This window comes from Neovison vison, chromosome 12 (genome assembly GCF_020171115.1).
Source record: "Neovison vison isolate M4711 chromosome 12, ASM_NN_V1, whole genome shotgun sequence".
Classification (NCBI taxonomy): Eukaryota; Metazoa; Chordata; class Mammalia; order Carnivora; family Mustelidae; genus Neogale; species Neogale vison.
Window position 1 is genome coordinate 100,907,484 of NC_058102.1, and position 18,045 is coordinate 100,925,528.

At 44.3% G+C, this 18,045-nt stretch overlaps 1 pseudogene; it reads left to right on the plus strand.

The window, feature by feature from the left end:
• The first annotated feature begins 695 nt into the window (after window positions 1-695).
• Window positions 696-1,114, plus strand: LOC122891669 (annotated as a pseudogene).
• The last annotated feature ends 16,931 nt before the right edge of the window (window positions 1,115-18,045 follow it).

The window sequence follows — 18,045 nt, forward strand, 5'->3', positions numbered from 1 at the left end:
TAATTGTGCTTCTAGACAATCCTGACTGACAGAACTTCAGACTGGATGGTTTCTTTTATAGGAAAACACATGAACCCTTTTTATAGGCAGAACTTAAGGTGAGAGAAACAACTGTGTTTGTGTGCTGACTTGGCTGGCGTGGGTTGGAGAGGATGAAGTGGGTGTCATGGTGAGAGGACCTGGGAAGGACTGGCTGACAGGCACATAGAGAGATGGTCTCTGGTGATGGGTGAGACTGCATATATGCTGGAAGACACTGAGAGTCTGAGGTCCTGGGAGTGCTGGAAGTTCTCTTAAAATGCTTCAACTCACTCAGTGAAGTAGGAAACAAGATCACTTCCTCAAAACAAGCTGAGGAAGACATGGAGTTTGAAGAGGACAAGGTATGAAGTACTTGCCTAGGAGTGTGGGAGAGAGTGGGCTATGGAAGGATAATATGCTAGTGGGGCAGCGGTCAGGGCCCAGTGGAAGTTTGTCAGCTTAAATACGCATCAGCTTAACTGTTCCTCAGCCACGTTCAGTGTGTGGAGCAGGTAGAGTTGGATTCGACCAGAGCTGTGGTTTGGCCGAGTGAGGACACTTTTCCCGAAGATAGGCAGTGAGTTGAGGATAAACAAAGGAGTCATTAAAATGATTTTCCAAGTGGAGGTGCCATTATTTCCTTTCTGCTGTAAGCTCACATGGCTGGTGTTGAAATGGGCAAGTTCATGACAGCCAGGAAGGTGGTGCTGGTCCTGGCCGGATGCCACTCCTGGTACAAACCGGTCACTGTGAAGAGCACTGACCATGGCACCTCAGACCGTCCCTACAGCCATGTTCTGGTGGCTGGGATTGACTGCTCCCTCCACCACCATACAAAGTGACAGCGGCCATGGGCAAGAAGAAAATCCCCAAGAAGTCAAAGATCAAGTCTTTCATGAAAGTTTACAACTACAGTCATCTCATGCCCACAAGGCATTCTGTGGATATCCTCTTGGACAAAACTGTCCTCAAAAACGATGTCTTCAGAGATTCTGCTCTTAAACACAAGGCTTGAAGAGAGGCGGAGGTCAAGTTCAAGGAGAGGTGCAGGATCGGCAAGAACAAATGGTTCTTCCCAAAGCTGCGGTTTTAGATCTGTTTTGTTTCAGTCATTAAAAAAATTAAAAAAAAAAAAAAAAGAAGATTGTCCATGGAACTTAAGCTGGATGAAGATCAAAGTGAATACATTGCGGTATGGAGCCAGTGAGGAGGTGGTAGACCCAATCTAAGTGTTATCCTGGTGGGATCTAAGGATATTTACTTACTGGATGGAGTGAGCTGGAAAGATAGGAGTAGGATTCATGGACGGGAGATTGCAGGGACTTCTCTAGGCCAGGAGGAAATGGTTCCAGGGCACCTGTGTTCACTGCCTAGCATGTGGCAGATCCTGTGGGAATCTTGCTGAGCTCAGTAAATTGTGGGACATCACCCCTATCAGAGGCACACGACTGGCGTGCCCCAGCCCTCATCCTCCCCAAAGCCATCCCAATTTCGAGTATATTGGTTCTGGACCCAGACAGAGAAAAACCACGAGTTGAAACTTTAATTACTGTAATGCTGGCAGATGATTTGCTTTTAAAGTCATTGTTGGGGGCAACGTTCCTGGGGAGTATGCGCCTTGGATCTTCACTTTTCTCTCTAAGAGGTGATGGTCATGTGTGTTACCTATATTCATGGACTTCCTAGCTGTGTAATCTGTACCCCCTCCTATTTTTTAAATCCCAAACAAACAAGCTGGATTATAAGCAAATGAGGGTTATGTTGTTGGTGAGATAAGTCAGCCTCCTCCTGTAGCTTTGTAATTAAACCTTTTGTAAATTGTGATACCACAACTGTTTTTTATTAACCAATGTCTTGAGACTCCAGCTATGGGGGGCGGCACAGGCCGAGATTTGAGAGGTGCCTCTTGGAGCGTATCTGCATGGACAGATGTCACTGGTTCCTGGTCCCCACCCTGACACCCGGACACAGGGTGGGGGTGGTATGAGGTGACACTGCAGCTGGGCAGTGGGTCTGGGAAATGCTTTGCCATTTCCACAAAGATGGGAGAGAAAAGCAGAAGAGAGAGAAAGAAGAGGAAGGAGTGGATGAAGCAGAAAGGAACAAGCAGAAGAGGGGAAGAGAAGGCAAAGAAGGAGGAAGAGGAAATGAAGAAGGACACAAAAGGGGATCCGTCAGATCCTAACCCTCCCGTCCATGCCACCAGCCAACGGTATCTGATCTCCTCAAGACCAACAAGTAGGGGATGTTCAGGGAGGAAGAACTTCCTCTGCCCCATGGTCTTTCCAGCTGGACTTGGGACCAGATTGACATGAGACAGATTAACAGGAGCAAATCAAATTTAAGGTGCGGACCTATGGGGAATCCACACAGACATGACACTCTGAAGGTAGTGGGGCAACAGGAAGCTCGCGTGAACTCAGGACAAAGCTGAGGACCTGAGGACCCAAAGACGAGAAAAGTCCTTAGTGAGAAGGTAGAAGGAGATGTTTGGAAAAAACGAGATTGTTCTCTCATGCTGCTGAGTTCCTTTGGTAAACGGGGGTTTCTGTTAGTACTTCCCTTCCTGATGCAGACTCTCCCTTCCACCATGAATTTAGGCAGTTACATGGGAGGCAGAGAGACTTTCCTGCCTCTGCTGGGTTTTTGTTACTTTTAACTCGAAATAATCTTTATGCTGGAGTGGCCTCCCTGGGGTGTCTTACCTTGTACCCCTCTATGGTCATCTGGTCACTCGTGCTCAGGCTGAGGAGGTTCTTAGCCTGCTTTGATTTTAAAATTAACTACCATACTTGCTTTGCTTTTAAAATTCATGACCCTTCCCTATTTTCATTTTTTTTTAATTTTTAATTTTTTTTCCTATTTTCATTTTTTAAGAGTTAAAAATTCATAAGGCAAGAGGGTAACCTCTTCGGTCTACACTCTCCCTATCCTCCTACCTGTTCCTGAATTTTCTTTCCAAATGGGAAAGGACAAGGGGTCTTGTCTTGGTGCCAGCACCAAGCTGGATAGGAGGGTATTTGCTGATTCTTCTGTGTCCAGCACTGCCAAGGGTTCCTGAGAAAGACCAAAAGATTGCTTATGTGTATTAAGTGCACACACATATTTATGGCAACATTCCTTCTCTCAAAAAGATTTCAACTTGCTTGAAATAACAGGCATATTAAACAAGTACAAACATGTTAATTGCTAGACAGTGACTATGAAAGGGTCTTGAACAGGGTTGTAGGTCCGAGCCACCCGAGAGGCAGCCGAGGAGAAGGCGGCGTTTATAGGACAGGCTGTCAACAGCTTTGAAAAGACTTTGCTGCCAAGTCTCAAAGGAAGATCTTTTACTTGCCTCAAACAGATACAACCCCCAAGTTGACATGTTCACTTCCTCCGTCAGGCTTGGGGCACGGGTCTTCTGGGGATGAAAGGATTGTAGGGTCAGGCAGAGAATATTAATACCCTGTTTTCTTTTCAAGATCCTGAGTGGAAGGGATATGCATGGAAGGAAAATGCAAGACAGCTACAGAGTGAATTGCAAAGAAGGCAAAAGTTTAACCAAGTCCTTGTGTCACATATCACCTGCTTGCCCACATCTGCCATGTCCTGTTCTGGTCCTTGAGAAAGCAAATACTAACTTGAGCCGAGAAAGTAAATTTTTACCAAAATTCTGGCCCACTCTTTCTCCAGAGAAACCGTGAAGTGTTTTAACAACCCCTTTGTTTGCGTGACTATTGTGTTTTCACTTACTGAGAAACCTCGTTCTCAAAAAGCATCACTCATCCAAAACTTTGCTGTTTAAAATTGTGTCAGTAAGAATGGATATCCCTTTCTTGCCTCTGAGTCACTCTGACACAGAAGCAGCTTCAATATACAACTCAGATACAGAGCTTTAGATAACGGGTGCTAGACACAACATTTCACAGCTGTCTTAACTGTACACTTGACCCTTGAAATACATGGGTTTGAACTTCATGGTCTACTTACATACAGATTTTTTTTTTAATTTGATAAATACAATATGGTACTGTAAATGTATTTTCTCTTATGATTTTCTTTTCTTTTTTTTTGCAATATATAGACTCTATTCAAATATGCGCTATTCTTGAAATTAGGGCAGAGCACATCTGGAAAACATACCTGCCATTGAAATCAGATCCTTGAATTTGCATACCAGAACCCAGGATTTGAGATGGATGCCTGATTTGAACTGACCAGATGTCTGGAGGTGGGAAGTTCTGCTTGTTCCACGACACTACCTGTAATGTGATTATTTTCCAAGGAAACTCAAACCAGACCTTCAGCTTGGCTGCTGGAACTTGATGTACCAAATGGCCTCGTGAGTGGATGTAGCAGGGACCTCTCTGTACCTAAGGCTAAATATTCTGTTTGAAATTATGATATCTTCATTTGTAGGAGAAGGTTCTTCTCTCAAGCTGGGACGAGGCATTATTGTGAACCTCAGAGAAAAGAAGGTGGTCCCCTTAGCTAATGCAATATTATGTATGGTCCAGGTGTCCAGTTATGGAGTGAATAAGTCATGGGAATAAAAAACAGAGCAGAGGGAATATAGTCAATGATATTGTACTTGGGTTGTGTAGTGACAGATGGTAGCCGATGGTGGCTATATTTGTGATGCACATAGCAAAGTAGGGAGGGGATAAATCACTGTATTGTACACCTGAAACTAATATAACATTGTGTGTCAACTATACCTCCAAAATTTAAAAAATATATATTATGTCTGCTGGTCAGGATAAGGATATGATATAAGGATATTACATTTATAAATATTTATGAACCCATCATAGGATCACTGCAGGCTCTAGGTATGAATCGGTTTCTAAGCCTTTTTACTCTGTTGGCCGAATTCACTTTCTTGTGGTTATAGGATTAAGATCTTCAGTTTCTGGCTGGCTATCTTTCAGGAACCAGTCTTTGCTCCTAGAGCCTGTCTGTGTACATCCTTATGATTTGGAGAAAGTCCTGGAAGCCTCTCCAGTAATTAATGGTACGTGCCTCATGTCTCAGAACCATCGACAGCACTTCAAATGTCTTTCACCATGGAAGTCTTCCTGACTTCTCTTCTACCATTTCCTGCACTTTCCTTATGATTTTCTTTTCTTTCTTTCTTTTTTAAAATGATTTAATTTATTTATTTGATACAAAGAGACAACAAGAGAGGGAACACCAGCAGAGGGGAGCGGAGATCATGACCTGAGCTGAAGGCAGATGCCTGATGACTGAGTCACCCAGGCAGCCCTCCTTATGATTTTTTCTTTCTTTCTTTCTTTTTAAAAAAGGTTTTATTTATTTATTTGACAGAGAGATCATGAGTAGGCAGAGAGGCAGGCAGAGAGGGGGACGCAGGCTCCCCGCTGAGCAGAGAGCCCAACAGAGGGCTTGATCCCAGGACCCTGAGATCATGACCTGAGTCGAAGGCAGAGGCTTACCCACTGAGCCACTTGGGTGCCCCTTCTTATGATTTTCTTAGTAACATTTTCTTTTCTCTAGCTTATTTTATTGTAGGAATACAGTATATAATACATATAACATACAAAATATGTGTCAATCAACTGCTTATGTTATCAGTAATGTATCTAGGTGACAGTAGACTATTTATAGTTACGTTTTTAAGGTATCAAAACTTACATGCAAATTTTTGACTATGCAGGGGGTCAGCACCCCTAAGCCCCTATGTTGTTCAAAGGTCAACTATACTTTCTTTCTTTTTTTTTTTTTTAAAGATTTTATTTATTTACTTGATAGAGAGAGACACAGTGAGAGAAGGAACACAAGGAGTGGGAGAGGGAGAAGCAGGCTTTCCGTGGAACAGGGAGCCTAATGTAGGGCTCGATCCCAGGACCCTGGGAGTATGACCTGAGCCGAAGGCAGACGCTCAGCAACTGAGCCACCCAGGTGCCCCTCAACTATACTTTCTGAAGTAAGAGACCCTGGGTCCACCTTGCGGTTCAGGCCCGAGGTAGACCGCTTTTCACATAGCCCTACTTTGCTTGGAGCCTATCAACACATTGCTTCACTCCTAAATCCTGTACGAACTCTTCCTTTGTTTGGTGAAATGACCCATGGGTCTTCTGGTGTGCAGTCTCCCTTGTGGCATTAGGTCAAAAGACCTGACTGTGTTGGACTACAAGTTGGTTCGGATCTCAGGCTGATTGGGCTAGGACACCTTTTAATTAAAAAAAATTTTTTTAAAGAGTTTATTTTTAAGTAATCTCTACACCCAAGGCTGGGCTCTAAGTCACCACCTTAAGATCAAGAGCCACACACTCTACCCTGCGAGCCAGCCAGACACCCCTAGGACATCTTTTAGCTTCAAGGCTCTCTCCGTGGTTTTCTGTCCTTCTCACCTCAGAGCATTTGTCTAAGGTGCCAGCGGGTTCTCAGGTCTATGCTAGGTTGGTGCAAGGAGGAAGGAGTCATGGGAATGTGTAAAATTGCAGGTAGAGCTCCTGACTGCAACTGGTCCTGCTGGTGTATTCTCTTCCCCTCAGAGGGCATCACATGATCAGCCTTGGCATTTCTTCCAGGAAGCAGCAACACCTGTCTCTCTCCTAAGCTGATCCTTGATTAGGTTCACAAGGCATCTACTAGTTCTGTAGGCTGCCTCAAAAATTCTCCTCATAACTCATGAGTAGGACACAATAGGCAGAAAACACGAAACATGCCTTCATGATCAAAATATAGGTGTGACTTGATGCACTAAGACTTCTCCAAAGATATTGTTTGAAAATTAAACTTCTTAAGAATTACCTTGGACTCTCAGGGTGCCTGGGTGCTCAGTAGGTTAAGTGTCTGTGTTCGGCTCAGGTCATGATCCCAGGGTTCTGGGGTCCAGCCCCACATCAGGCTCCCTGCTCAGTGGAGAGCCTGCTTTTACCTCTCCCACTACCCCTGCTTGTGTTCCCTCCCTCCCTCTCTCTGTCTGTCAAATAAATAAATAAAATATTTTAAAAATTTACCTTGGATTCAGTGGGAATGAGTTACACAAGATCAGCCTTCGGGAGAACATGAAATAAAACGATTTGCTGACTTAGCTTAAATTTGAGATGTCTCCCCGACATTCCACATAGTGAAATGTGGAGGAGGCCATTGGAAAATCGAGTCTGGGCCAAGCAGACAGGTACGGGCTGACATAGAAGGACAGCTACACAGGAGCTGGAGAACTGAGCCCCCAGGACACCCGGCATCAAGGATCTGGGACAAGTGCAGGAAACTAGCAAAGAAACTGAGAGGAAGCATTGAGACAAGAGGAATGAAGTTGCAAGAGAGTGGTAGTGTCCAGGAAGCCAGGGGAAGAAGGTGTATCCAGAAGGAGACAGAGATAGCACTCAAATGCTTCTGTGTAAAGTCGCATGAGGATAGGAAGTGAACCCTAGCCGTCCGGGAGGAGGTCACTGGACACGTCCATGGAAGCAGTTTGGGAAGAGTGGTGGGTGCGGGTGCCTGATGGACATTCTCTCATCCAACAGGGGAAGAGGGATTGGAGACAGTGAGTACGGACAGATCCCTAGAGGAATTTGGGGGCCACTAGGAAAGATGTGGTGGTGGTGGTGAAGGGACAGCAGGAGGGTGAAATAAGTGGCAGACAGCGAGAGAGCCGTGGCTTAGGAGGGGAGGAGGAGGGGGAATTGCTGGAGGGTTCGCTGAGAGGGCTCGAGGGGCTGTGGTCTACTGCAGGCTGCAGGGTCAGGTCTCAGGGGGAGGAGGGCAGGCTTGGCGGCTGCAGGCCCTGTTCGCTGCGAGGGTGTGGGAGGACTCTGTGGAAATGCTTCTCCAGTGCTTCAGTGTTTCTCAGCCAAGTTGCTCATCAGCTCAGAGCCAGGACAGGAGAGGGCAAGTTGGAGGATGGAGGAGAGAGGAGGGGTTTGGAAAGGTTGTCTGGGAATGGGGAGAATGAATGGAGAATGGCCATGGCCAAGAGCATGAAGCCCACTGGAGATCCGTGGTCATGGATTTCTCCTGATACCAGTCAGCTTCTGAGCTCCATTCTCTCCATCCATCCTCAAGGGCAGGCCCCTGGCTTGTGGTTTGGCCAAGTGAGTACCACTAAGGGAGAGACGGGGGGTGGGAGCGGTGGGGCAGTGGGAATGAGTCACAGGCATGGCCAATGGGGGGCATCATAGTAATAGATCGGGGAGTGTAGGTGGGGATTGAAGAGGGACTAGCAAGAGCTGGGGCTTAGTGAAAAGGGGCTTTGGGCAGTGGCACTGGAGTCCTGGTGGGCTCAAGGATACTGGGGATGCCAGGGAGGGGTGGAATGAGCTGGAAGGAACAGGGGTAGGGCTGCAGGGATGGAAAGCTTGCACCTTATGGGCCTCAGGCTTCTGGGAAGCTAGTGCCCCAGCCCTGTTGCCTGGGCTTTGCTTTGGAAACTCTGCAGAGCTCCTTTACTGACAGGAATGAGGAATTGTTTATCTGGAAAACTGTTCAGCCTTGGGGGCAATATCCAAAAGAATGTCATCCTGCTTCCAATATTAATTTTCACCCTCTCCCACCTGGTAGGTGATAGTACCATCAACGTGCAGTCCTGGCGGTCTTAATGGGGACTCTCCCCTCCCTTTCTACTTGAAAACTCCACTGCAGGAGCGCCTGGCTGGCTCAGTGGGTTAAGGATCGGACTCTTGGTTTCTGCTCAGGTTATGAGCTCATGGTTCATGAGATCGAGCCCCACATGGAGCTCAGCCTGCTTGAGATTTTCTCTCTCCCTCTCCCTCTGCTCCTCTGCCCATTCACATACCCTCTCTCTATACATATCTAAAATAAATAAATAAATAAAACTTAAAACTACTGGAATGTGAAGGACCTACACAGAGTGACATCCTAGGAAACCTCAACTCCCTTCTGAAGTATTTTTTTTTCAATGTATTTTTTGAGGGACAGCCTGGATAGCCTTTGCCACCCAAATATTACTTGTTAAGTAATAGATTGCTGCATCTCCCCATGACTTTTTTTTTAAAGATTTTATTTATTTATTTGACAGAGAGAGATCACAGTTAGGCAGAAAGGCAGGCCGAGAGGGAGAAAGGAAGAAGCAGGCTAGCTGCTGAGCAGAGAGCCTGATGTGGGGCTTGATCCCAGGACCCTGAGATCATGACCGGAGCCGAAGGCAGAGGCTCTAACCCACTGAGCCACCCAGGCGCCCCTCCCCGTGACTTTTGACACATCTTGGTGCCTTCACAAGCCCCCGACTGAGGATTGCTGGTGTAGGGCAATGTGCAGAGTGAACTGGCCCTGAAGACAGGGTCCTGTCCCTGGACAGTGATGCAGGGAAAAAGTCTCCAGGAAAACAGATCGTCATTTACACACTGGAACAAAGGGGAAGGGTCTTAATTTCCACACACATTGCTCACCTCACAGTGCTGGGTCCTCTGGTCCCCAGCGTTGTGACCCAAAACTACTGAATTGTCATCGCTGCTCTGTGAGAGGGGAGGTCAGGACACTACTCCTCAGCACTGGTGTTACCTTTCCTTTTGTAACAATGGTGCCCTTTATCCTCACTCCTTAGAGCTGTGTGTGTGTGAGAGTGTGTGTTTGTGCCCTTGCCTGGCTGGCTGCCACACAGAGGCGCTCCCCAATAAGAGAACCTTATCTCCAGAGGAAGAGGGTGAGGGACGGTGCTGGGGTTGTGTTGGTGGACAGGACCCAGGGAATGCAGGCTGCATCTCCGTGCGATGTCACTGGCCCCTCAGGAGAGCGTGTGTGGAAATAATCGTGTGTAAGTGTCTCTGAAACATCGATCCTTCTCTCAAGAGATTTAAAACTGCTTGTGCTAGAAGCTGTAATGGGACAGGGGAATGATGCCCTGGTGATTATTCCAACCAAGTTAAGTACCCCAAGAGTGAGAGAAGTCTGTGTCACTAGCTTTCTGGCAAAGTATTCGACCTCCTTCTGACAACCACCCTAGGGTAAACAAATCAGATGTTATTTCTGAGGAGGAATCGGAGCCATAAGGAAGTTAACTCAATTATCTAAAATCAGGACCCTGAACTCCCGCGTTTCTGTAAAACCAACCAATAGGGGGCGCCTGAGTGGCTCCGTCAGTTGAGGGTCTGCCTCAAGTCTTGATCCCCCGACCTTTGCTCTCTGCTCAAAGGGGAGTCTGCTTCCCCGCCCCCCACCCCATGCTCTCTTTCCCATGGCTCTGGCTCTGGCTCTCTCTCTCTTAAAAAAATGAATAAATAAATAAAATCTTAAACACACACACATAACCAACAGTTGTCTTGCTTCATTCCACACTTCTCCTAGTGGGCAAAACCCATTCACTGCCCAGTTCCTTCTTCCTGTCCAGTGGATGGCCAAAGCCAGCAATCCGAGAAGAGCCACTGGGCTCCGGGTGCCTTCCTATGACCTTTTCCTTGAGGACTTTGCATTACCAAAGGAGATATGCTCTATCAACTGATAAGCCCAGATACCGTGGACCTGGGACCATAGGAAAGGCGAGAGTAAGTTTGCCCTTGGAGAGCTCACATTGAATAGACAGAAACTAACTGCTAAAAGCAAGCAAAGAATAAGAGGCTGGGACCCAATTCTAGCTTTACTTTCTCTAGATGATTAATATTTATTTCTCACAGATAATAGGACTTCATAAGTGGAATTAATGGAGCTCTCTAGTCCTTCTGTTTCTTTTCTCTTTTTTAATTATTTAAATTACCATTTAGTATAATTTTCTGTTGGTATACAGCTCCATGGATTTTAACACATGTGCAGATCAGGATACAAAACAAATCACTACAGTCAGGAAATAGAGCAGTTCCATCACACTCAAAACTCCCTTTAGAGTCACACCTTCACCCACCCACACCAGGGGCAAGCACTGATTTGTTTTCCATCACTGTGGTTTTGTGTCCATCCCACAGGCTAGACTCATGCAACCCCATCCCAAGGTTTCCAAAGTAGCATCCCGTCACAGTCTCTGTTGAAAAGCACAATATCAGGTGCCTGGGTGGCTCAGTTGGTTAAGTGACTGCCTTTAGGTTCAGGACATGATCCCAGGATTGAGTGATTTCGTGATCCCAGGGTCGAGTCCTGCATTGGGCTCCCAGCTCCACAGGGAGTCTGCTTCTCCCTCTGACCTTTTCTCCTCTCATTCTCTCTCTCACTCTCTCAAATAAATAAAGAAAATCTTTAAAAAAAAAAAAAAGGCACAAGATCGCATCTAAATTTTGGCAGCTCCAAAATCTCAAATCTCATGACATTTTATCTCATGGAATCAGGTATGGGTGAGATGACTGGTCACAATTATTCTCTGTCTGTGGACTTGGGTAGTTAAAGAAGTTATCTGTTCCCAATGCATAGTGAATGATGGTACAGGCATAAGGTAAAGTTACAGAAATTCTGACTCCCAAGAGAGAGAAAGTGGAAGGTTAAAAGGGGGCCACCAGGGGGCGCCAGGGTGGCTCAGTGGGTTAAGCCTCTGCCTTCAGCTCAGGTCAGGATCCCAGGGTCCTAGAATAGAGCCCTATATCGGGCTCCTGCATTGGGCTCCTGCATCGGGCTCTCTCCTTGGCGGGAAGCCTGCTTCCTCCTCTCTCTCTCTCTGCCTGCTTCTCTGCCTACTTTGATCTCTGTCTGTCAAACAAATAAATAAATAAATAATCTTTAAAAAGGGGGTGGGGCACCAGGACAAAGTCGTTTTGAAATGCAGACAGGCAAACTCCCTTAGGTTTCAAGGCCCGTGAATAATCCTCTGAGCTCTTCACACTCTGTGGTCTTGGTACCACGCTCTGGACCCTGCAGCCCACCCTATGAGTCATCTCTTGTTTTTTTCATAAAAGTTAGCATGCATTTGTACCTGAGTGGTTTCTTTTTTTAAGGATTTTATTTATTTATTTGAGAGAGAGCAAGAGAGCACACAAGCAGGGTAAAGGGCAGAGAGCGAAGCAGACTCCTGGCTGGGCAGGGAGCTGGATGCAGGACTCTATCCCATGATCCCTGGGATCGTGACCTGAGCCAAAGGCAGATGCTCCATTGACTGGGCCACCCACGCGCCCCCGTAGTCTTACAGTTTTGATTTAATAAGGCAATCCTCCCCCTTTCCTTCTTGCCAAATCTGGGCTTTAATTTCATGTATTTTTATTTTTTTAAAAACTTTTTTCTTTTTTTTTATGTGGTGGGAGGGGAGAAGCAGAGGGAGAGGGACAAGAAGACTCCAGGCTGAGCATGGAGCTGGACACAGAGCTCGATCCCATGACCATGACCTGAGCTGGAATCAAGAGTTGGATATTCAACAGACTGAGCTATCAGGGCCCTCAAATTTGTTCCTTTAAATCAGTAGTTCTTCACTGGGTTTTATATACAACTGATCTCTACCTCTGAAACTAATAACACACAATATGTTAATTAATTAAAGTTAAATAAAATGAATAAATAGTCTCACCCATCAATCACTCAAGATATCAATCAATCAGTAGTTCTTAAGGAGGTAATTTTGTCCACCAAAGGATTTTTGGCATCGTCCGGGGCATTTTGGGTTGTCACAAAGGAGAGGGGATGGCTCCTGATATTTGGTCGGTAGAGGCCACCGGTGCTGTAAAAATCCTATAACGTACAGGACAGCCTCCTACAACAAAGAATTATCTGGCCCCAAATGTCAGTTGTGGCAAGGCTGAGAAAGCCTTATAGATTAACTTTCTTACCAATTTGTCAAGATCCGAAATAAATTTGAATTGTGAGTGGGATTGCATTATCTTTGTGTGTTCACTTTTGCAGGATGATAACTGCATGTCTTCCCATCCAGGGATGTTCAGTTCTGCAGTAACTCAATACATGCTCCTTAAAAATTGCTGTACTATGCAGAAATCCGTGGTGTAATCCACAGGGCTATTGGGAAATGGGTTTAGGGACAACACTGAAAATCTTTTTTAGAACACACTTCTTAAAAAGAGGAATCTAATGAAAACACTAACACAGTTTAACACATGTGGAATGGTTAAGAATACATAAACACTCCAATCAATAGGGCACCTCACCTTGAGAAAGATCTGAAGTTTGCTGTAGAAGAATCGGGGCTTGTGAGGTATGGTAAGTGATAGAAGGAGGATTATCTGAAATATGATGGACAGTTCTAACACCAGATATGGAACAGTGTGGCTCATGCCCCTCGGAGGGTTATGATTGGGCACGGAGGTTAAACAATATGGTTAAGCCATCTTTCCTAGACTTAAATCCTGAGACATGATTTTCTGACCTTGGCATATAGGTTCTTTGAGGCGTGCATTTCTAATAAATAGCTGTTTCATAGGAATTGAACTTCTGATCCAATGTATAAACTTGGTCTTCCGTTAGCTTCTGCATCACTGCCGGAAATCCTTTTGTGGCTTTCTCCTCTGCATTTTTTTTTTTTTTAAATGGCTGCCTTAAGCTTCAGTGAAGCTTGATTTTATTTTATTTATTTTATTTTTAAAGATTTTATTTATTTTTCAGAAAAGAGATCACAAGTAGGCAGAGCCCTAGGCGGGGGTTGGGGGGAAGCAGGCTCCCCGCCGAGCAGAGAGCCCAATTCGGGGCTCAATCCCAGGACCCTGAGATCATGATCTGAACTGAAGGCAGAGGCCCAAGCCACTGAGCCACCCAGGCGCCCCTCTCCTCTGCATTTTTGGTTTTGTCTGGCAGTTGGATGCAAGTCGTCTGGTGTCTGTACCCACTAAACCAGCCACACAGAGGAGCCATTTCGGCAGTTCTTAATAGATAATGCTTTCTCTTTGATTTTTGGAAAGGTGTTCACGACTGCTGTTTTTGTGCCTGTGGGCATTGGTATTCCTACATGGCTGGGCTCAGATGGACGCAGCTTCAGTGCTCACTTGCTGTTTCTGGCACAGGGCGTTGTGTATTAGCAAATGAGAAATTTGGATTTTGTTCTAATTATCCTACAACATATTAATCTCATTGGAATAAATTAACATTTTCAGAACAAGTGTTAATAGCAGAACTAGTTGTATTTTTTTTTAAGTGAAAAGTTGAAATTGTTTTATTTTAAAATGAAGTGTATCTTGAAATGCCTGGGTTGTTCAGCTGGTTAAACATCTGCCTTTGGCTCAGGTCATTTCCCAGGGTCCTGGGATCGAGTCCCACATCAGGCTCTTTGGGGAGTCTGCTTCTCCCTCTGTCTGCTACTCCCCTGCTTGTTCTCTCTCTCTCTCTCACTCTCTGTCTGACAAATAAATAAAATAAAATCTTAAAATTAAAATGAAAGTATATCTTATATTATAAAGTATGTATGAGATTTTCTATGTGCATTACCAAAAATACAAAATATGACGAAAATAAAAAAAATATGACGAAAATAATCTGCAATCCTATTAGCAAAAGGTAATTATGATTTTTTTATTTTTAAAAAATGTTGGGATGTATTTTATTTATTTACCTTTTTTTTTAAATTTTAAGTAATTTACACTCACCAAGGGGCTTGACTCACAACCCCGAGATTGAGCATTGCATGCTCTACTGACTGAGCCAGCCAGGTGCCCTGAGATAATTATAATTTAAATTTTGATATATTCTTTCCAGATTTCCTTATAATGCTTATGTTTATGAGTTGAACTCATACTGAATACACAGTTCTATAACCTGCTGTTTTTCTATTAACAGAAGCAATTTCCTATTTTAATACCTATTTTTCATGCCATGAATTTAATAGCTGTGTAATAATCTACTAATAATTTTTTGTTTTTTGTTTTTATTTAGAGAGAGAGAGCACATGCTTATACAGTTGGTGGGAAGGTGGGCAGAGGGAGAGGAAGAGAGAGAATCTTAAACAGGCTCCATGCCCCACAAGATTCCAGTGCAGGTACAGATTTTACAACCCTGAGATCATGACCTGAGCCAAAATCAAGAGTCCAATGCGCAATGGACTGAGCCACTCAGGTGCCCCTACATAAATACATTTTTTAAAGTACTGTAGACCATTTAGGTAATACATAATGGTTTAATGAACACTTTCTGCAATTGTGTATTTTGTCCATTTGTATACTTTCAAAGTTTGAAAATGCTAATACAAATGGTAAAACATGAAAGATCTTGATGGGTGTTCTCAAAATATTTTTTTAAAAGGATTGTACTAATTTACACTGCCCGTTGAGTTTAATTATACCAGTCTATCTCTGATTCACTGGCAGTTAATTAAAGACCTTAACCTGAATGGGCCCTTACTTTTCTCCTGGCCCTTCCCTGACCAGTTGAAGCCCATACCCAAAGGCTGTATCATTCTGAAAATCCTCCAGCAAAAATCTTTCACATCCTGGAATCATTTTCCAATTCCAATTTAATCCAGTAGCCCTCTTCTCTCCTATAATCCTGACTGCCGAGCTCTGACAGAGGACTATTGTATGTGGGGGTCAATGTCACTAGAAGTTCACGGTTGGGACCTCAGCTGTACAATACTACTCCATATCCCTAGTTAGGCTCCTATCACATTCCCAAACACATGTCTCACGTGTTCACTCTCCTGCCTTCTTCTCAACTCCCACCATTTCTCTTCTTTTTCAGGAGACAATTTTGTCTTCTAATTCTCTGAGGAATCAGAGCCATTTGTCCGGATCTCTCAGTTTCCCTCTCCGTATCCCACCGACTTGTTAGCAGCTCCTCACACTTACTGGCTTTCCAAGGAAAAAGGGAACAGGCTCTCTCATCTATTCCTGGACACAGAGCCCAACTTTTCAGGCTCCTCAATGACCCTGACTGATCAGTTTTCTCCTCTCTCATTGATACTTCTTCCATCTTCCAATCTGCTATTTCAAATCACCTCCTACATCCCCTCTCATTCCTTATTCCCACTCTCCACCCCAAGGTCTTTCTTATACAGATTGTTTTGTACTTTTTCCACTAATTTCTTCCCTTCCTCCTACCAGGCAGGCCTCTGTCCTTCTTTGCCCAGTTTGCAGGATTATACTGTTGTGATAATAGGTTGACTTGCTATTTCTGTAAAACAATTTGGCAGTAAGTAACAAGGCTAAAGCATGGCCCCTTGGCCACTCTTTTGTCAGACAAACACCATTACTGTCAAAACTTTGCTCTTTATTTATATACACATTCACAAATACATACACTCTGAATATGTTGATTTTTTTAACATCAAGTGTATCATGTGGTTCATATTCTGCAGCATGACACTTTTATTCAAAAATATAACTTTATCATTCTACCTATATTAATACATGTAGATCCACTGTGTCTTTTTTAACTTCTGCATAGTTTGTCATTAAATTAACTTGCAATTTTTTTAGGTCAATGGAACTTGTTTCCTATTTTCCATTATTATAAACAATACTAGAGTGAACATCCTTCTATAAGCCTCATTGTGTATATGTGCAAATGATTCTCTAGTACATACCTAGAAATGAAAAATAATTTAATTTTTAAAAAGGGGTGTCTGATTGGCTCAGTTGGTAGAACATGCAACTCTTGATCTCCAGGTTATGAGTTCAAGCCCCATGTTGGGCATAGCGATTACTTAAAAAAGTACACACCTAAAAATGGAATTTCTGGTCACACCCCCCCACCCCACCCCGTGTATTTATTATTGATTAATTTTTAAATTTTAATTTTAAAAACTTCACAGAAAATACATGCACATGGTTTAAAAAAAAGAAGAAGAATTCAATAAAAGAAATGTACAATGATAAGTAAGTTTTCCCCTCAGAACCGTCTGCTAGTTCTCTTCCCTAGAAACAGTCAGTGTTACTAATTTCTTTGATAATGTAAATATTGTTTTGTGATACATTCTGTTATGTACCTTGTTTTTTTTTAAAATATCTCAAATATACAGAAAACCTCCAAACACTGTATAAAAAACTATTTTTCCCCTGAGTTATTTGTGAGTAAATTGCTAACATGATGCCTCATCATCCTGGAATACTTTAGTTGTATTTTGTACCAAGAATATCATTCTACATAAGCCATCAGGATCAGGAAATTAACATTGTTACATTACCATCATGTAATCTTAGATTCCCATCTGAAACAGTTCCTCGGTCTTTCCTTGATTTCCATGACCTGAACACTTTTGAAGATTCCAAACCATTTCTGCTGTAGAACGCACCTCAGTTTGGAAATGTTATGTGTAAGGTTTTACAGGCGAGATAAGCATGACACCAGGCGAGGTAGGCACAAGGCAAGATTTATTAAAGGCGCTCTCCAGCCAAGTTTCAGGGCTCAGGAGAAGGGGAGCCAGGAAAGTCGCGCTGGGAGGAGGTGGGCACCCTTGGGCGAGGTTCTATCACTCCGGAGAGGAGAGTCGGAGAGGAGAGTCGGGGAAGTCGCACCAGGAGGGGGTCAAGTGGTTCTTTTATCTGGGTTAAGACAGGGAATAGGTTCACAGCCATGTAAGGTATGGTATTTGGGGATTGGAGGGTTGGGGGAGTCCTGATGTTCTGGTTTCTTGCATAGGTATCGGGTTATTTGTGGAGATGTGACCTGGGCATACATCCTTATGGCGGGAGAGTCAAGGGTTAGGAAGGGGTGGGGGCTGGAAGATTGCAGCCCGGCGGTCATTTCTATCGTTTCTCCTGCGTTCCCGGAGCCGCTGACCCAACATTCCAACCTTTCTGGTATAATAGGGGCAGCGATTCAGATGTGGCTACTTCCTGCTGGTGAAGTGGCGTTATTATAGGGTCCTTCGGATGTGGGTAGGCAGGTATAGGGATGCAGGAGTTGGTTGACAGTGACCCTGGAAACCTCATGGATGTGATCCTGAATGAAGTGAAGAACACAAGGGGCGATTAGTAATGACAGGCAAAGGAGAATGAGAGGACTTAGGATCAGGAGGAGCCGGGTTGTTAAGGGGGAGAGCCACCATAGAGAGGGGGTTGTTTCAGGGCGGTGCTGGCCATGGAGGGAGTCATGGATTTTTGCCAGGGCATTGATATTGGTTTCGACTATACTGGATTTGTTGATATAATAGCAGCATTCTTCATTGAGGAATACATAGGTTTCTCCCTTGTCTGCGGTGAGCAGGTCCAGGGCTCGTTGGTTCTGTAGGGCTACCTGGACCACTGAGGTAATCTGTCATTGTAGGGA